The following is a 17,028-nucleotide window of genomic DNA, read 5'->3' as shown; positions in this document are numbered from 1 at the left end:
GGGGGGGGCTTTACAGTGGAATAATGCAAACCACTTCCACTCATTGCATGCATGGTCTCTCACTCACGCACACTCTGTCTTTCCTGACATGCGCTACACATTGTAAAACTATTATTGGGATTTAAACTCAAAATTCTTTAAATGTATCGTGACTGAGCCCAGTGATTCGTTATTTTGACACGTTGGGGGGTTGACTTGTTTTCTGTCTGACAATATTTTCAATAGTTAAGAGGAGAAAAGGGACATCTGGTCTTATTGGTCGGTCGGTCCTGGCAGCCGTATGAAGACATTTGCAAAATCAACTTGTTATCACCTGAAGATTATATCAACAGGAAATGAAACAAGAGTCAGAACCAAACATGGAGAAACAGCTTCAGTTCTTCTGCTCCACACATCTGGAACAGAAAGCTGCAGGTCTGCTGAGACATTTTTTACTGTTTATTTCATCAACTTTTGAACTATTGGTAATTATTTTTGCATTTCTTTTTCTTTTGCCATATGTTTTAACGGGTTAATGGTTTCATGTGAAGCACTTTGATTTGCCTTGTTGTTGAAAAGGGCTATACAAATAAACTTGGCTGGCCTCCACCTGTGTACTCTGTGTCAGTAATCAGTGGTTCTCGGGAAATCTTTTGTTGGAAGCGGTCATTGGGTTGGAGTGGTGCTCAATGTGAGTCGACATTAGCTTGCATGAGACTTTTCCTTTGACAGTAGCCTTGCCCGGTTCACATGTGCGTTGGCTTGACGCCAAGGACTTCTGAATAATAAGAGGACTTTAGTAAATGCTTTACCGGATCACTGAATTAGTCAGATTTCCAGGTTCCAAGGCAACACTTTAGGCAAAATATGACATTGAAATTCAGCTAATGCACAACATTCAGATGAGCTAACTGGATTCATACACGTGGGCCGAGTCTCACTCCGCTCAATCCGCACTTTGCCATCGACAATAGTTAAAATAAAGCAGCCTGCCAATGATTGCCCTTGGACCCTTATGAATATACAGGCGTTGCAAGCCGATTGAGGAAAGTTTGCATGCGTGTTCTCTGCAGCTAACGGGACAATAGGTTGACAAACTTAAGTTGCAGATATTAAACTACATTATAATTGCAGGAAAAAAGACTGCTGCCCAGTGGAGGCGTTCTGCTCTCCAGTAGGGGATATTTATAGGTCTGTGACTCATGGCTGCCCTTTCTTACAGAATTTTCCCTTCACCTTTTGTCACAATGCGCGTCAATGTAACACGACTGAGACATACGTGCAAATACATTTGAATTTTGAGGCAAATGTCCCTTTGCCTCCGCTTGTGTGATTCTTACTGATTCTTCTAGTCCAAGTGCATTTCTTTATCCAGCAGGAGCTGCTTGTTTTTAGTCATACATCCACTTCACCCTTCATAGTAGTGTTGCAAGCTAGATTTCTATTTGTCTTTGATCTGACTGAGGCGGCATAAGTCATCCAACCTAACTCAGTGGATCAAGAATCAAACGAAGCTCCGATTTGGTGAACAAACTCTCGTATGAGGGGTGGCAGCCCACACACACACAATTACAATGCTAACATACTGACTTTTGCCTGTAAGCACGCTAGCAGACGCGTGTTCGGGAATTAGCAGTAATGACAAAGATTGAGGGATAGTTTAGCAGGGTTCCGATCACAAACCACAAGGGTAGGAAACATTTACGTTTTGACCTTTTGATGGCCTTAGATAAAAGGTCACGGTATCATTTTATTCTAATTCATCATGAGGGGAACACACATGCACCAAACTTAATGGTAATTGTAATACGTTTTCCACAATAATTGGGGTGATATTTCAGCAATGATGGAAATAGTTGACCGATTGCCAGACAGCCATCCATGGACTCGTGCCACGGGCCTCTTTCATCAGGTGCACGATGAGACCGGCAGGGAGAAATTGAATAAACCAGGTTTGTTAGGAATTATGTAACATAATGGGAAATGCAGGTGCTTATTGTATCGGAATAGTTGAAGCTTCAGCCTCATGTCAATGCCTCCAACATGGCATTTAAACCAGCCCAGCTGTATACATTAATATTAAAACAATAAAACAGGTATTTCACTCATATTACCTCAAGCACAATATTACATTCAATCGGCGGACTAAGAGGGAAACATTTTGCACTTCATTGCATGGTATCTAATGGTTCTATGAACAGATGATTTTCCATTTCAGGAAAAACATTTCTAATGAGTAACATGCTATAATATATATAATGGCTAAAGCCACACAAATACTTTCCCCCAAGAAATGGCGTAAAAAAGAAACAGTCAAATATGATTGAAAAGGATTTAGGTTTGGACCCAAGTAGCAGTCACTGGGAAAGGTGTGCAGTTATTGTTATGGCTTCAATTACAAAATATAACAACCCAGGAATACCAAGAAGTAGCAACACATGTGCAAAGAAAAACTGCACAACGTTGCTGTGGCTTTCACTGAAAGTAGGGAATAAAGATTCCAAGCATGATCTAACAAAGCTCCCCACAACATCCTTAGCTTTTCACCTTTTTCTGTGAAATGAATGTTTAGCCTTTTGTCCTTAATTAAGTTGATCCTGAATCTTGCACAATACTCGCGTTAGCATGCCAATTTCCCACACTCACTTTTACTGAAAAGCTGCATTCTGAGCTTGAGGGGAAGAAATGGTGAGAGCTTTTGTTTCGCTAGTTGATGGTTTTTGCTCTTTTTAAATCACAGTGACGACCACAAAATTCCTCAGAGATCATGAGCTCCATTGTAACTATATCCCATTGTTTTCTATGGGCTGGGTCAAATCCCACAAAGGTACACGCGGACAAGATAGTGAGTCATTCGTTTCAGCCGTTTTTGAACATTCTGTTGACAGCTCGCTCTTTCAGTGAGATATTTGTCATTTCATGCTGTAATCCCCAGAAGAACGTTGTCATGGGGAAATCAAAAGCATTTTTTGTATCAAAGGTAGAACATACAGCTGATTTATGGTCATGGGAGATGTTGCCGGTGGGCTTTTGCCAAGTTGATGCGTCGTCACCCTCTCAGCTGAGTCGTCACCAAAAACTGTGGGATTTACTCAAATCCTGCTGGTCAGCCTGGACACCCCACGGAGGAAGATGCTCAACGGAACTGACAGGTGGCATCGACACGGCCAACTCTGACTTTTTAATAAAACTTCGGAAGGTCATCAATCTTGGCCAATCTCCATGCGTGGAGAGCTTTTCTGGCAAACACAGCAAAGCATATGAAGGTGTTTAGTGCAAACATGAAATGATTCCAAAAAGGAATGGGCCAGCATGTTCAAAGTACCGGGGTAGATACAGTGTTGAAAGGTGGCATTGGGGGATAGGCGAGCTACGGATGATAGAAACGGTCCCACACATACGTAACATACGTTTGGTGTGTTACAGAAGGACGGCGTGGATTCATACGTGTTCTACGTGGTCAGATAGACCTCAGAAATCGTTAAAAAGACTTATGACAAATGTTGTACGGCCAAATAAGGTGATTCTTGAAAGGACCTTGCACATTGAACATTGAAACATTGCATTGTTTCACAATGTTTTATCAAAAGGTTGTGCTGGCGCAGTTTGACGGACTCACAAGTTCAGGAAAATATACCATTATTTTAAAAAGTGTTGTGGACGAAACAAAGAGTTATCTAAGGCTTTGTTTAAAATGAACAATGCAATAGTCATGGAATATGACGGATGCATTTTGGAACTGCAAGCACACTGGAACTGAGCTGAACTTTTACATAAAAAACCCTTTTGCTGCCAATGTAATTGTGGCTTTAACGGGATAAACACACAAGCACATTTCACATTGCACGATTCAAATGCTGTCATTCGCAGTTCATTGGGCCGTTTAAAAGTTAACACACCAAGGGTGTTGCGCCCCCCCCCCCGTGCCCCCTGTGCTCGATCAAAATGCTTTCTTATATCTTTCGTATCTCTGCTCTTTTATTGATCAAGTAGTGAATTTAGCGCCAAGCACAAGCTACATTTTCCTCAGTAATCTGCAGCTCAACCTCAGCGGAGATTATGACTGAGGTCAAAGAAGCCTGCTATGAACTATCAGAAGATGAAGTAGACGCCATACACCGACGTGTGTGTGTGTGTGTGTGTGTGTGTGTGTGTGTGTGTGTGTGTATGTGTGTGTGTGCAGCCAGACAGAAGCCCTTCCGTATGGCGTGACATCATGTACCAATCGCTGGGCTGTTGTGTGCTGGTCCATGAATGTTGGACTTTATTGGGCATTGATACGATGTGTCTCGCATAACCAGGTAATTTACGTTCTATTATTAATGCTATTATTGGCGAAAGTCCTGCTTTGACTGATCATTGAAGTATATATTTGCTTTCTTGCTCATTGATCCACTTTTTAAGCTTTATGGACCTGAAGAAAAATGGTAAAACCATTATTGGTCAAGGTGTGTGTTACTATTGCTCAGCGATGTTTGGTGTGTGTGTGTGTGTGTGAGAGGGAGTCATTGTGGTGCTGTCCGTAGTCCTGACACAGAGCAGACATGGATAGAGCGACAGTCTCTCGCCCTGCCTGCTTCTCATCGCTGTGAATAGAACTCTCAGTCCTCAGGGCTGTTTTCACCAGAGACAGAGACCTTTTCTGTTTCTGTCTCTCCAGGTTGTTCTATATGTTCCACTACAAGCTGCAATTGACGAGGTGCAGTTTCACATGAGCGCCCTGTCCAGCTCGTTGTTAAAAGTTTCATTTTATTCTCTAATGTCCGTTTCACTGGGATGCAAATAGGTTTCAACAAGGGAGAGTGGGATGTCAAAGTTCACAATCCGAGGGGCATTGTCGAGTCAAGTCTGAGTTTTAAGGCACAAAAGACGGGTGATGACACGACAAAACTTTATTTTGTTTCTAATCATGCGTTAGTTTTCAGGCAAAAACTTCTTTGCATCTGTATATATCCGTTTATGTATCTGTATTCACCCTCCGTCTCAAACCCCCTCCCCAAAAGCCTAATCCTTGCGTTGTGTACGTGCAGGCAAATCTTTTCCCCAAATGTCGTTTAATGGTTCAACATGTGTAATGTTAAGCACCAAAGCAACCTATAAAAATACATCGAGTTGGACAAAACGTTATAATTATGATCTTCAACCTCAATTTACAGTTTGTGCAAAATAACAGCCGACCCATAATGACACCGGCCAAATAAATAGTTTATTTTGTATTATACGGTCTCACACCTGCTGTGTTCTGCTGAGACTCCGCCTCGGTTTGGAATTTCCCTTTGTGCAACCCTTGAAATATTCCCAGCATCCAAACTCGTACCTAAGTGAGAAAGGCTATGGGCCTCGGCTGCGTTTGAGAGAACTCTTTTCCCACCCACGCCCGCCGGGCGCGGTCACTCCAACGTCTTCAAATGAGACATCTTCAACACCACGTTCGGGCCGCTGCACATTAAATCGGCTGTGAGCTCAACGTCGATCTTTCTGCAGAAACATGCTTCCCATCGGCCTGTTGGCCTCCTCCCATTGCTCAACACAGTCCTGAAAAAGTCCAAGATAAGAAGGAATTGAATAGAGAAATGTGACACAAGCATTTATCTTGGCGAAGGAATTTTCTTTAAAATGAAGGTGACTGGTTGTCACAATCACAATACAGTACATCTTCCTTGGGCCACCGAGAACCATTATAATACTGTCGGATTTCACCGACTAAACATTAAGAGCAACTACATAGAAACAGACACCGTTCTGTGTGATGGTGTCGTTCACGTCCGTGGGCCATCAAGGCATCAGCCTGACTTTTGCACGACCAGTGTAAAGTCCCTCAGGAAATATAGTTTGTTCTCCGTAATCTCTCATTTTTCACAATGACACAGTTGACAGAATTTCCTAATAAATCAAATCAAGTTGCCGTCAGTGATTTCCCCTTTGCAGGGACAGCAGGGAATGTGCCACAGCCGTCGGCCCGTCTCCGGTATAGTGGGAAGCGCCGTGCCCCAGTTCTGTCAAACGTCAGCGCGCCAGGAGCAACAAACACAAGCGGAGGGATCGGCATAGTTGGTCAAACCCCGAGGTCACGGGGGGGAAGGGGGGGGGGGTCATGCACCATGTGCCGGTGCTTTTGCTCCCCATTGGCAAAATGAGTTTCCATTTATTTGTACTTGGCAATAGTGGCTTTAGTGCATGACAAGTTCATAGACACAAACCCAAACAAGCACTAAGGACCCGGACTGCCGTGTCCTGGAGGGCCACTCGTTGATTGTGTTTAGCGTGGCCCTGCTGACCCGTCCGACAAGGTGACGTGATGTAAACCACGGGCGGGCTTCTGGCTTCATTTGACGTGACAGACCTCCGGTAAGCGTATACACAGCGCGGCCGCGTCCAACGCCGCTTCTTCCGCCTAATTTGCCCAGCATGAAATTGATAAGGTCAAGTGACCCCTGCTGCGTGGACACATGAGTCTTCATTTAAAGGACTCAATTCATCAAATGGTGACAGTTTAATGAGACATTTGTTTCTGATCAGCGGCGGAGGAATTCACCTCCTTGAAGCGGCTGAAGTGTGTATGGGTGGTTTATTGGCATGGGGGGGTAAAGATCTGGTTTGTAGCACAGATTTCTGACAGATCACTAAAACAGACTCACCCAAATCACCAGGTGAATCGCCGCCAGCTCACAAGGAGGCACGCTCGCCACGCTCATAACGCCGCTCTCTGTGATGCGTTCAGGGTCCACGCTCCGCTACGTCTCCCACTCCCCTGAGCTCATTGTGTTTCTAATGGTCGGGGGCGAGCGTCGCCAGACACTGACGCATTGACGCCTCGCAGGCCCGTTTTTTATACTCAACAGAAACTGTAGAAAAGGTTTCTCTGCTTTTCCCAAGATGGAAATTCTCCTTTTACTATTTATTATTCTTTTTCTCTTCTCTTGTCTTTTATGATTTAGGTCTATAAATGTCTCCGGCTATCAGAGGGCCGTGAGGCGCTATCAACATTAGCGATTACTGTTATTTGTTTATTCAAATCACTGCCACACAATCCCACGCGCTCCGAGTGGAGAACTGCACAGGATCAACCGTGTGGCAAGAGATACGAATCCACTGCTTTGGCTCGGCGGGCGTCTCACTTCTTGAGGGCGCAGAGGGATGCAGTCATATCTGTTGGCCACTGTTTTGCATATGGTTGCCCTAAAAATCTGCAGCCCAAAGCATATCCGTTCAAAGTGTGATAAATCACATTTTGGCACAGTAGCAGGTTTGGCACCAGTCGGAGAACGTGTGTGTTGCAGCTCTAATGTGGGATCCCAGCTGGTATTTGTGCAAGGAGAAGATAAATAACATGTAATATGCCTTCATCTTTTTGGTTCAATGTTTTTGTGTTCAATCTCAATCAAAAGCTGCAGAAAATCTCCGTTTTGGACGCAAATCAGCTTGTTGATATGTGCTGGGGACGCATGTGCTCCTTTGACATTTGCGATGATGACGTTGTGACAGTTTTAATCCGGACGCTCCCAGGTGGAATCGAGATGTGCCAGAAGATGGGGATCACTGTTCTTCAGGGGGGCCGGGGTGAACTTGTGTCATAGTCACAATACATACTGGAGACAGAAACACATTAATAAACCCTTGTGTCTCGTGGAGGGATCTTCAATGTGCTGGAAACGAGCAAAACAAGCCAATTCCTTCAAATTATCGCAGATGGGATGTGAAAATGAGGGAAAGGTCAGAACCAGCAATTATTGTCTTGACGGAGAACTCGGTTTATTTTTGCTTCAGCCTCCTTTCTGTGTGGTAACATTTGTTAAATATGTGATTCAGTAATAAAACAACAATCAAAACCGTGACCGTCACATATCAACAAATTACAGGAACGAACAATTTACGGAAAAATAGTTTTATATTACATAACAGTCATAAAAGGTGTTGTCACCTCAGGTAAGTCGATGAGTAGGAGGCGATGACGGCACATTGTGCATGTAGAAATCCCAATATAAAATGAAATGATCAAATAATGGGAAATGCAACATATTTCAAAGCGATTCACCACTACAACAATTTCATATTCGATCATGCAATTGATGAATTCACGACCTCTGGCAAAGCGACCATACGCGGTGTCACAACCCCTCCATGAACGCAGCAAGCTGCTGATTTGCGTCGGAGCTGCACAGGATGAAAATATGCGTCACTTTCATCAGGTGATTCCAGTACAGCTGAGGGGAAAAAAATTGAAAACAGACTGGGACAGAGAAAAAAGACCAGAGTGATACGTTGAAAGACAGGCCACCTCAATGCTCACAAAGTCATAGACACGTATTGGCTTTTCCCCCTGTTAAAACGGGCTGTTTGTTCAGCCGTTTTCCAATCCATCCATCTGTAAGACTATCTCCCCAAATAAATGAGAAAATCTGAATAAATAAACTGGCAAGACAATATATGTTTAGGCAATGTCAGCTGTTACCAGCAAAGTAAATATTATGCTTACCCTCATCCGTCATTGCCAATAGGAAGGTTTTACGGGAGCAAGGATGGTACCGAAATCAGATTTTCATGTTACTGTCAGGACCAGATAAAAATGAGGACTCAGATGCAGAGGGTTTGGCGTCTTTATTCGCGTCGTGAAAAAACAAACAAACGGCTATGAGCTATCAGCGTTTCTGACGAAAGTTAACAAACTAAAATCTCTCTTAAACGAGGAAAACGAACGGCTTCGAAAGCGCGCTAAAACTAAAACTAAGAAGCTCCAACAAAAGGTCACTCTTACTCAGAGGAAAAACATAAAGGGGTAATCATTCCGAGACAAGGCAATGGTATTAACAAATCCTGTGGCTGTGGCGAGGCTTGGGTGATCGCACGGTGGTACACTCAGGCACAAGACAAAGGGAGACGCAGACTATAAGACACATGAGGGTAATGGGAAACAGGTGGACACAATCAGGAATCAGGGGAGACGATTCGACTGGTGACATGAGGAAGGGCAAGTGACCTGAAACGAGAGGAAGGTTACTACTTTCAAAATAAAACGGAAATGACAAGACCAAAACATGCTGACAAAAACCCAACTTGACCTCACCCTGTGACAGTTACAAAATGATCCATTTTCTCAAACAGTCACGGCAGCCAAGAAGCTACTTAGCCAACTAGCCAGCTGTAGATATGTATTTTGTTAAACCAAATATTTGTCTTCATCACATAAAAATGACCAACTGCCAAATACGAATACTTTACATATGAATGTTTTTCTCACAGATATTTGTTATTTATTGCTATGCCTCAATACTAGTTGATTAAATCTTACGAATCAAAGAAACAAAAAAGAAAATGTTGAGGTTGTATGTGTATTAACTTCGAGAAGAGAATCTAGCCAGTGTTCTGTTGAATGAGCCGCAGGCAGGCTTGTATGCTGGCTAACAGAAATGTTCACTTCATTAACATTCTTTGAACAATTAATTGATTTCACAGTTTTATCACAGTTTTATTTAAACTATGTTATTTAATAACATAGTTTAAGGGAACTTGAGTGGTATTCGCCACTGTGCTCGCTGCAAATAAGCCGCGCTTTTATCACTTCATCGCTCCGATACAACACAGGTTTCAAGATGGATGTTGCGTCCGGAACAGCACGGTACGGATCCATCTTCCCTGGCGAGTCTCTCTGTTATTGCACTGCCGGACACGGCAAAAGACTTTGTGAACATTCTTTGGCCCCGGGCCAATTAACCCTCCGTCCATTAAGGGATTACAGTTAGGAAAGAATCGACGAAACCGCCGCTGCTGCCCGCGTCATTCTACATACGGTCCACAAACAGAGCAGTGGGGGGGATGTAGGCGGGGAGGAGGGGGGGGCGGTGAGGCACAAAGAACGGCCCTTGTTCGCCGCGGGTCTTATCTGATTCCCCACCCTCCATCCCTCATACAGTTAGGTGTCAGCTGAGGGGAGTGTAAAACCGATGTTTTATGCCCCCCCCCCCACTCTCCCACCCTTGCCCCATTCATCTCGGCTTGATAGACCACCATGCATCATCCGCGAAGAAAGACACTTCTGCGCTTCCTATGTGCGTGCAATATGCGCTTGAAAAGGTACGAGTATTTATTGCTCTCACGTGCATGATCTCACACAACACCCACACACACCTTAGCCACTGACTCAATATATGTTGTTGATTCCACATGCAGGTCCACGCCATAAAATAACCGCAAGCTGATGTCATACACTTTCCCTCTGTGTCATAACCAAGGAAGAAATTGCAACATGACAAATGGCAGCGAGCTGGCTGTGCATTAAGATGAAGAGAGCAAGCGGCGCTCGCCAGCGGGGAAATTAGCGGAGCCAGTAATACGATATGGTTCGGCTTACTGTTTCTCCTCTGATGTATGACACTGGACAGCGTAGGCCGTCCCAGGCCAACAAAGAGCACCTCCATCAGCGTCCTTTTGATGGATGTCAAGCAGTGGTCCAAGTAGCCGCAGCTAAATGAGTTATCGCTAATTAAAAGCTGCGCCCGCTGCCCCGTGCTCCCAGCAGATCAGGTTCCTTTGTTTGAAGGACGCCATGGAGCGCTCACGAACACCGAGACTGTCTGAGCGTGTTTGCTCTGACTGACGGAGAAGCCTGTTTCTGATTGTGCAACCCTACACATGGTGATATCAGCAGTCATCAGCTGGTATCAGGTGTAAGCCTGCTGTTCACCTCTCCGGTATCTGATGAAGAATATACGTGGAGAGTATTAGCTGAAGGCCGAGCAATGGGACGGACGAGGGTCCTTCGGTTCCCCACTGACACTGGGAGCCGACCTCGGGATGATTATATGCCCCGCTTTACCCTGTGAACTTGGCATTCCCTCGGACTCGGCACCTGCCAAATAGGCCTCGGGTGAAGGTGGCTCAAGGCTCTGGCCGGTTAGGCACCCACTGTCTGGGCGTGGAGGGTCTCCACCTCCCATGTGTCTATGAATCCTGCAGGGAATGACTGTAGGGAGCAGTTTTATTGGGCATGGTCAAAGACTATATTGCAGGAAATGGCACTTCAAGGCGTTAACTAAGCTATAATTTTCCTGCCATACTGCCTCTTGCCTGTCATTAACTCCAACTTTTAATTTAAACTATTAAGGCTACAAAAGAAAAAGCTTTGCACTTGACACCTCTATTGTAGAGTCGGGAAAAAAAGCTTTCAGGGATGCTAGTAAACTCACCCACATGTCTTTGTAGTTAGCCATGAATGACCGGAGGTTTGCTTTCTGTGTTTAGCTGTGGTTGGACTTGAAGACGAGTGTTTGAAATGATTCATGTAAAAATCCGGTTTGTTTGGAAAGCTCGCCCCAATTTACATTTTTTTGGTGCGTTCTTGTCTCTCAGAACAACGAAGGGGGCCACGGCAAAGTTGGCATAAACCGCAGCCGCAGACGTCTGTGTATCAGCACGGGGATCCACTGAAACGGTTTGTCTTGCCAATTCATGCCCCAAGTATTGTGCAAAAGGAAGATAAACTAGGGGACAAAAACGTCTGTTTCTTATGCTTCGTATTGTGTTTGGCTCGACAAGGTTATGAGTTTGGTCTGTCGTCCCTGAGACACCAATCAACAAGCCACTTCTGAAGCCTCACGTTCCTTAATGCTTGTTTGCACAAACCATTGTGTTTGTGTGTCTTTAGGCTGTATCTCTTTTTTGTTTGTGTTTCTGTCTCCTGCAGAATTGCGTTGTCCTGTGTTTACGCGGCTTCTCTGGATCGGTGGCACAGCAGAGAGTTGCAAGCCCATCGTGACGTTGCAGATACCGCGAGTCCTGCCAGGCCCCCGTCTGACCTTTGCAACAACTGAGCATTGCAGCAGCAAAAGTCGGGATTGGTCGGTGGGCTTGTTTTCACATGGGCTTTGCTTTGGATTGCAAACTGAAAGCAGGGTTCACGCCATTGGGACAGAAAAAGATTCCTCCGTACTGAAAGATTGTGAACAAAATTGGAAGCCCGGTTGGGGACATCTGGAAGGATTCAGCCAAACGACATCTCTCGTTCTGGTAGATTTATTTGTCAGATCACAGGTGGAGTATAAGCGCTGCGTTTGCAAAGGCAGGAGCAGTTCTGTCGGCCCGCAGGCCGGAAGAACAACCGACTAACATAAGGAAAAACATTACATTTTCTATTTCTTGCTAGATATAAAAGAAAAGATTTCTATAAACTGGCGTCAAGGAGGAGCAGGTCCTCTCTCGCCACAACACAAGATCCAATCACATGCAATGTGTGGTCTTCTAACATAATGTGAACATAAGGAACAAAGCGTGAGTGTTGTATGGTGCTTGGTGTGTCTCTAAATGTCATCCTTATCAGCCCTGGGTCTGCCTGGTTGACACTTTCTGCTTTTCCTCCGTCCTTGGACTCCTCAAGACAGTGACTCCCTAAATGAGCACTATGAAGGAGCGTTTGATTATCGGTACGCAATAGAAATTAAGTAAACTAGAGCAAGCTGGTAAGACGCTGGCAGAGGGTACCTCGGATGGGACCGGTACCATTCAGCACACAATGACATACAGAACGTCTTAGAACGTATACACATAGACAACCGCTTTCAAATGGATTTTTCTCTTCATAGAGATGAATTGGCAAAATCAACACCAAAAGTTCTTGGAGGTCTAAAATTTAAAAAAAGGATCCAAGTCATTTGTCATTTATTTGTTTCTTTGGTGACACTGTCACACTTCACCACGAGTCCGTTAACCTCGGCCTGACCTTCATGAGTGGAGGCTGGGGGGATTTGAGGCGGGACAAGGAGGTGCTATGGCTGCACTGCTAGGTGATGGAGACCATGCCTGTGGTGGGTGCAGACCCAGAGAACTGAGGGGGGAGTTTAACGAAGAATGACAGCCACCTTGTGCTAATGGCTCCGCGGTGTCAGTCTTCCAGTGGTCTCACCCTGATGACATCATGGCTCCAGGGAGCCACATGTCACAATCGTCTGCTGTTTTTTCTGGTGCGATATTGCTGACTCTGAAACATTCTTTACACTCTCCCTGCACGATGTCTGCAGTAACTGTTTGAGTTTTGATCTCAATGCTAGTGCCCGCATGCTAACATGCTCACAATGACAATGCTAAAATGCACAGGCTACTTCACATGACGGTGCTGTGTCACATCGGATGACTCCAGAAGCGTTCCCTTGCACTTTTTCTAGACGGAGGTTGTGGATATTTGGTTCAAAAGGCCATGAACCAAATAAAGTAAATGTGTTCGTATTGGGCCTTTGTTCAAATTCATACTCGCTGGACATCTGCTTTTCCTCCTTATGTTCTTCTCCATAAGGAAAAACGTTATTGGTTGAGCCTCAGCATCATTTTCATAAAGACTTTTTGTAAGCAGGCTTAAAAACGTGATTGTATTACTCTGTAGGCTTATTGCAGAGTATTTCAGCAGTGTAACTCTTTTCTCAATGCATGCTACATACATGCCCTTCTGCACATCCACTCCGACAGGATCCTGCACACAGCAGAAATCCACTCGGAGCAAACACAAATGTATAATTCCTCAACTCTCACCTTTGAGCCAAAGAGTATGAAAGTAATGTCGTCACTTAGCAAATTGCTAACAAGGCTGGTGTTGTGAGATTAATGGCCCCACAAGTCTGCAACAGACCGGACTGTGGATCTTTTTAGAAGGTACTCAAAATATGCCAAATCCTTCCTAGACTGGACACGACAATAATACAAGATCGACCTGCAGTGCACATGCAAAAAGTTGCGCTTTGCTGGTGATTCAGTGCTGGCACAGGATCGGCATTACCATGACGCTGTGTTTGAGGTCGTCTGTGTGTGTGCGCATACTCTTTGATCACCTGCACCGTGACAAACCGCAAAACCTTGGCCATTGAAAAGCTGCCATCAGTGCTGTGGCTTGGTTACGCAACCGTTTAATCAAATTCAAGTTATTGGAGATAAAAGAAACGGGCAAACACTGAGAGTGCTGAAGCCATTCAAGCATGTCTGAATGAGTTGCTGAGGTTGCTCTTTGGAGTCAAACGGAACGCTTTTTGTCTTCTGCATCCAGTGACAACTGCATTCCTACTAGTTTTCTCCTTTTCTTGCCAGGGATAGAAGAACAAAGAGTTGCATTAATTAATCATAAATTCATGTGTTACTTATAATAGTTATATTGTACTGAAACTCCATAGAGTAGCTGACGTTAGGACTGGTGTGTTGTGATCCACTTTCGTAATGAGGACTCACGCTGTAGCTTTCTGATTGACTTTTTACAGTCATGTAAACACACCTTTACAGTAGTCGAGTCTAATGAAGATAAATGCATGGACAAGTTTTTCCAAATCATGAAGCACATGCCTTGTTGGTGAAATGTGCCCACAAATACATTTGCCTTGCAACACCATGGCAACTGCTGACTGATACTTATATACTTAGAATAATAATTGTACAAAAAAACTGATGCATTAATGTGCTCAGTGTGCCTTTTGCTTTTAGTTGAATAGATCAATAATATAAATATAACTTGTGCATTTATTTAAAAGCTTTAGTCATGTAAACACTATTAAACTAAAAGATGTGAGGCCAAAAATAAAGTTTGTTCTCCTTCCCCTGTTTGGAAATGGCTTCCTTGGCTTAACCGGTAAGTAACATCAAAAGCGGATGGAACAAGATCTAAAGACTCTGATCTTCTACGTTCCCACATCATGTATTAATTTTAGATCACATGCGGAAGGCAGTGTCCAATTCAGATTGATGCCGAGTTGCACAAAACGTCCTCCCAAACTTTTCTCAAGTAAAACAAAAGCCAGATTCTCATGAAGGCCAGCTGCCTCGAGGCCTCTCCCAACCCACATGACCTCCACTGTATTTGACGGGCACCGGCAAAATGGTGCATTTTACTAATCTGGGTGTGCGTTGATGTATGTGTGGGACAGGAAGTATAGGAGAGACGAGATTTGAGATCACGCCACTAAGTTACCGAATCAGAAATATAAACCGCTTGTGTTTCTAAACAGTGTTGCTGTGGGACAAGTTAAGGCTGACTTTGGTACAAGAAAATATGAGAATGCTGATGTTGATGTTAACCGTGTGCACAATTTACTATCAATTACTAACTTTGCATCGATTGCCCATGTGGAAGTGGTCAATTGTTAAGAAGCGTGCCTTGTAGTTGCTGAGATTGTTGAGTTCTTTTATGTTTGTTAAATTAACAGCACGTTCTTTGATATACTGAATACTGAAGGTCCATTTCCTGCTCGATGTGACAAACTCACAAAGGTCACGGTTTTGAGAAAAACCAACCGGTCCTAAATCAAACTTTTTGCCTTTTTGCCTTTTTTTCCACTGTTACGAGATAACCCTACATATCACGGATCAACTAAACACTACCCATAGTCATATTCTAGACTTAAGTACCTCATTTCTACCAGATAACTATGGGCTGATATGAAAGGTAAACTTGTATCAGCCGTGCTCGCTCACAGTTGCCCCGGCACTCCGTCGCAAACTTTTTAAAACAAGAATCTTGAACAAAAAGAGTTCAAATTAAATTGCCACTTGAGGGCTCATCCAGTACGTGCAGAGTGTGCAGGGGAGCAGGTGTAGCAAACTAGAAGACCGGTGTTGCATCTTTTCCCCAGGGAGTCTTTTCAGTAGCTCTTTACAGAATCGATGGGGTGGTTTTCATTTGACAAGCAGGGGTGCAGATTATCGCGCTCTTCGTTTCCCTTGGACAACGGTAACTGGCGCCAGCGATTTTAGGACAATGTCAATGTACGTCCACCGGAGCCGAGCGCCCCGCGAGACATTGGCTCATGCTTTGTGTCTCAGCCGGTCCGGGTTGTTTATCTCGGGTCTCCTTCATGCGTTCATGAACGCCCCTCAGCTCCCACACAGAGCGCCCTGCTATCACCGAATACACACACTCCATCAACCACACACACACACACACACACACACGGGACCGTGCGGTTCATTCATTATAACAATGTGAACACGGGGCAGGCACTGCGCACCATACGCGAGCACATGCACTGACCCACAGATTTGGATGTTTTGGACCCGAGAGGAATGTTGAAGTCCGGCCATATTTTAAGACAGCTGTGTCTCCCCGAATCAGAGATTTTTAATGGACTGTTCATAACAAGGACTTGACCTTCGACCCAGAGCCTTTCAGCGCTGTGTTCCCTCACTCTGCTCCTTCTTCTGGCCTAATGATGAAGACATTCCTTCTTTGACTGCTCATTCTTGGATTTCGCTTTTGTTTTCCTCAAAACATAACAGCAGAGGGTCGGGTGTGATAGCGGCGTGCTGCAGCCGGCAGGAATGAGCGTAGGTACGGACATCTCATATAATCCAGTGGTGGATGACGGCTAGAGAATAAATCGGAATCAAAGCTTTCTGCAGTGTTTTGCAGAATCCCACATCAAAATTAGTTCTGCTTTTTCTTTAAAGGCTGAAGTTTGGACTGAGAAATGCATCGAGTGATGTCACTCGAGTCGGATCAGGTGGTGTAGAAAGTGAGTTTACCCGCCCAAATCTGTTATGTGTTAGTGGTTGAGTTGCATTGTGGATAAGATGTGGGCAAGGAAAGATAAATGTTGGAAATAAATAAACTAAATTCCTCTTTTAACCGTTGATTATGCCAGCGATCCTAGAGGAGTGCAGCGCTAAATAGGTGGAGTTCTCGTTTTCAGATTTCAGTTCATGTCGTTTTGGCGACACCTGTGGTGACTGCTGGTAATGTTAAGAAGTCCCACATTTGCCAAAGGCGCATTATACGATCACTGGGAAAAGACGACCAGTAAGTTGTGTATATTTTCTCAGTTTCATGGGCATTATGTAGATCTGCTGAGAAAATATACGTTTCCAAAACGAATTCAGTACCTGCACGCACTTGCGTTCCTTGGCGTCACTGCGCCGCTGACAACGCAAACTACTTCAGAGAGTAGAATGCTAAATGCTAAAACGTGATATGGCTGTAACAGAGAGGAGATCTCAGTTGCCATGATGGACTTGTATCCCCGGCAGGTTGACACGAGAGTAGTTGAAAACAAGATTCTAAAAACACCTAAAAGCGCCCCTCCCTCGTAT

The 17,028-nt window shown here is 44.4% G+C and overlaps 1 protein-coding gene across 3 annotated transcripts in view; it reads left to right on the top strand.

The window, feature by feature from the left end:
• Nucleotides 1–17,028, top strand: part of angpt1 (angiopoietin 1) — a 127,029-nt gene that overhangs the window by 64,696 nt on the left and 45,305 nt on the right. The gene's annotated exons all lie outside the window — the stretch shown is intronic.

Source organism: Gasterosteus aculeatus, chromosome 10, assembly GCF_964276395.1.
Source record: "Gasterosteus aculeatus chromosome 10, fGasAcu3.hap1.1, whole genome shotgun sequence".
In the NCBI taxonomy this organism is placed as follows: domain Eukaryota; kingdom Metazoa; phylum Chordata; class Actinopteri; order Perciformes; family Gasterosteidae; genus Gasterosteus; species Gasterosteus aculeatus.
Note: the sequence above shows the minus strand (reverse complement) of the source record. Positions and strands in the feature narration are given on the sequence as shown.